General features: G+C 26.8%; 1 pseudogene; it reads left to right on the top strand.

The window, feature by feature from the left end:
- Window positions 1–2,992: 2,992 nt before the first annotated feature.
- On the top strand, window positions 2,993–4,321 carry LOC108379113 (NADH-ubiquinone oxidoreductase chain 5-like; annotated as a pseudogene).

The following is a 4,321-nucleotide window of genomic DNA, read 5'->3' as shown; positions in this document are numbered from 1 at the left end:
AATCTCTTGTGTACTTTTAATTCCTAACAAGGACTCATAACTCGCGCACCACATTTGTTCTTTTTAAGTTTCGAATATAAGTATTCATTATACTTGCAATAGTTTGTGTCAAGTATATCTACAAAACAATAACATGTTTGCAAGACCAAAAGACCATGCATGCATGTAGGCAAGGGTCTAGGATTCTATAGCGAGCAAGATGTAGAATCCCTACATTCCAACTTTAAAGCAACTGGGACAAATATAAAGTATTCGTCAAGCATCCGGAATATCCATCTAAATTACTGAGAGCAGTACAATAATACAATGCTCAACATGTACATATAAGCTACTGTGTAAAAAATTGAAAGGGTTGCATGTAAAACACCATGCTGCTCTCCTATTAGTTGTCCAAAAATACATATATAATCTATATATAAATACCCCACAAGAAAATTTTGCAATCCCTTTTTTGAAGGCACCGTTTGCTCGATTTCTATGAAACATACACCATACTTACTTACAGCGAAGAATGGCAGATTTTGGAAAAGAGGGCGTGGTACCGCCCATACAAAATGAAATTCTCATATCGCTTATCTCTGGAACCACTTATTGTAAAGTTTTGGAATTTTATACACCTACATTTATACACATATAAAATCGCAAGAATCATTCAACTGGGAACCATTTTCTCCCAGATTTTAAAATCGCATTGAATCGTTGTTGTTTCGTGCAAAAGCTTTTAGAAGTATAAGTGTGTTTGCCTTCCGATATTTGGCGCAGGGATTGAGAGCTATCCTAAAAAGTCATATTTATGATCAGATTTGTTTCACTTTTAGAACACATATTTGTAACATAAAATTTGGTGTAACTTTGTAGCCCAGTCGTGTGATGGCAAAATATTGGGCTTTGGCCCAGTCTTGACCAAAACCCGCGTGAAACCGCCGTTAGAGAAGGAAATATTATCTTCTGTTGTAAGTCTTCAAGATACTTTCTCAACCGTTAACGATTCTGATGAAAAAAGAAAGAGTTTATGTAGATGTGGGCAATTTAGTTTTTAACCTCCAAGAGGCTCTCAGACAAATATAATCGAAAAACTTATTTAAAGTCTGAATTGGATATGCTTGACATATTAGTCAGTGATGAACATCTTTTCTGTACATACAAATACATATGCATATTTTTTATAAATGAAAATCGAGGTTCCTTTTCAAAAGCAACTGAAGAAATTTGGAGGAGACTTGATAGAATTAGCATTAATGAATCCGGTATTAACGTTCATAATTCGATTTCAAGTTTTCCTGTAAATTCGCTATAAATATGCTGGTGGACTTCAAAATGTAATTCGCATAAAGGAGTTAGTATTTGTGACAAGTAAACTTCAAAATTGTATGAAAAAAGATGTCGAATTCCGACAACTGGGCGATACTAGTAAATAAAAAATCTGCTTTATACCCGGTACAGTTTGTAGAAATAAACGATGTTCTTTTCAATAATAAAAATTTACTTGTTTATAAAATATCGTGCATTTTTAAAACAACTTATGTATTACATAAAAAAATAAATAACGAGTGTTGTAGCCTTAATAGTGTTTCCTTCACATTACAATTTTTAAAAAGGGCCAATGTAATGCTTAAATCCGTAGTCCAATACGTATGTATGAAAATTTTAAAAGAAAAGGAATACTTTTTATTTAAAATGAGTTTTTTCAAAAACGGCTCGACAAGTTATGGGCTATAAAATTTTTACACATTATTTATAACATAGATAACCCAAATTAGCAATAAAAAATTATGTGCTATGACCTTCGATTTAAAGTTGGTTCAGGCCCACCGTGGGTGTGTATTTATTATTTTATACTTTATTGGTTTCTTTACCAATATTAGTTGGTATTTTTTATTTATACAATAATTTAATAACATTGACTTTGTATCTTTTAAATTATTTTATATTTAATTATGATTTATTATACTTATCTTTAATTATAGCTTTTTTAGTTAAAATACCAATATTTTTAGTTCATTTATGATTACCTGAAGCTCATGTTGAAGCTCCAGTTTCTGGTTCTATAATTTTAGCAGGTATTATATTAAAATTGGGGGGGTTGCGGTTTATTGCGAGTATTATCTTTTTTACAATTAAGTGGTGTTAAGTATAATTATATTTGAATTAGAATTAGTTTAATTGGTGGAGTATTAATTAGTTTAGTTTGTTTACGACAAACTGATTTAAAGGCTTTAATTGCATATTCTTCTGTAGCTCTGTTAAATTATTGAGGTTTATGTGGGTCTTATACTTTGATAATTTCTCATGGTCTATGTTCATCGGCATTATTTTGTTCAGCTAATATAACTTATGAACGATTAGGGAGTCGAAGTTTATTAATTAATAAGGGATTATTAAATTTTATACCTTCAATATCTTTATAATGATTTTTATTAAATTCTTGTAATATTTATAGCTGCACCTCCTTCATTAAATTTATTGGGTGAAATTTCTTAGTTAAATAGAATTATAAGTTGATCATGATTAACTATGATTTCTTTATTTTATTATCTTTTTTTAGAGCTGCATATAACTTATATTTATATGCATATAGAAAACATGGAAAGGGATTTTCTGGAATTTATTAATTTAGTGGGGGTAAAATTCGTGAATATTTTATCTTAATACTTCATTGATTTCCTTCAAATTTATTAATTTTAAAAAGTGAAATTTGTATNTAATTTTATTTAGAATTAGAATCAATTTATTTATTTTTAGTTGAAGATTTTTATTAAGAGATTATTGTATTTTTTTAGAATGAGAAGTTATTTCATTAAATTCTTCTAGAATTGTAATAACTATTTTATTTGATTGAATAAGTTTATTATTTATATCTTTTGTTTTATTAATTGCTTCTTTAGTAATTTATTATAGTAAAGAATATATACATAAGTGGTAATATTAATATTAATCGTTTTATTATATTAGTTCTTATATTTGTTTTATCTATAATATTATTATATAATAGTCCAAATATAATTAGAATTTTATTAGGTTGAGTTGGGTTAGGATTAATTTCTTATTGTTTAGTTATTTATTTTCAAAATGTTAAATCTTATAATGCTGGTATATTAACTGCTTTATCAAATCGTATTGGTGATGTTGCTTTTTTACTTGCAATTGCTTGAATATTAAATTATGGCAGTTGAAATTATATTTATTTTTTAGAATCAATGAAAAATATAATTGAAATAGAAGTAATTGGGAGATTAATAATATTAGCTGCTATAACAAAAAGAGCTCAAATTCCTTTTTCTTCTTGGTTACCTGCGCTATAGCTGCTCCAACCCCTGTTTCTGCTTTAGTTCATTCTTCAACTCTTGTAACTGCTGGTGTTTATTTATTTATTCGTTTTTATATTTTATTATATAATCCTTTTTTAGGTCAATTGGTATTATTATTATCTGGTTTAACTATATTTATAGCTGAATTAGGGGCTAATTTTGAATTTGATTTAAAAAAAAATGATTGCTCTTTCTACATTATGACAGTTAGAATTAATAATAAGAATTTTATCAATAGGGTTTTATAAATTAGCTTTTTTCATCTTTTAACTCAAGCTTTATTTAAGGCATTATTTTTTATATGTGCAGGAGCTATTATTCATAATATACAAAATTCACAGGATATTCGTTTTATAGGTGGATTGGGAATTTATATACCTTTAACTACTTCTTGTTTTAATGTAGCTAATTTAGCTTTATGTGGAATGCCTTTTTAGCTGGGTTTTATTCTAAGGATATAATCTTAGAATTCGTTAAGTTATATAATTTTTTTTCTTTCTTTTTATATTTTTTTCTACAGTTTGTTATTCTTTTCGATTAATTTATTATTCAATAACAGGAGAATTTAATTGTGGTTCTTTAAATATATTAAGAGATGAGGGTTTAATTATGCTTCGTGGAATAAGAGGTTTATTAATTATACGAATTATTGGGGGGAGAATTCTTAGATGATTAATTTTTCCTACTCCGTATATAATTTGTTTACCTATATATATAGAATTATTAACTTTATTTGTTTGTATTATTGGAGGATTTATAGGTTATATAATTTCTCATGTTTCTTTATTCCATTTAAATAAATCATTTAATAATTATTTAATTAGTTATTTTTTTGGTTCTATATGATTTATACCTTATATTTCTACTTATGGAATTATTAATTTTCCATTAAATTTAGGAAGAGCAGTTTATAAAGCATTTAATCAGGGTTGATCAGAATTTTAGGTGGTCAAAATTTATATAATAGCTTAATTGAATTTTCTAATTCAAATTTTTTTTTTCATAATATTAGT

The sequence above is a fragment of the Rhagoletis zephyria genome, unplaced genomic scaffold (assembly GCF_001687245.7).
Source record: "Rhagoletis zephyria isolate East Lansing unplaced genomic scaffold, Rhagoletis_zephyria_1.1 Rzeph_scaffold_15626, whole genome shotgun sequence".
NCBI lineage: Eukaryota > Metazoa > Arthropoda > Insecta > Diptera > Tephritidae > Rhagoletis > Rhagoletis zephyria.
This window is presented reverse-complemented; position numbering and strand designations above follow the sequence as displayed.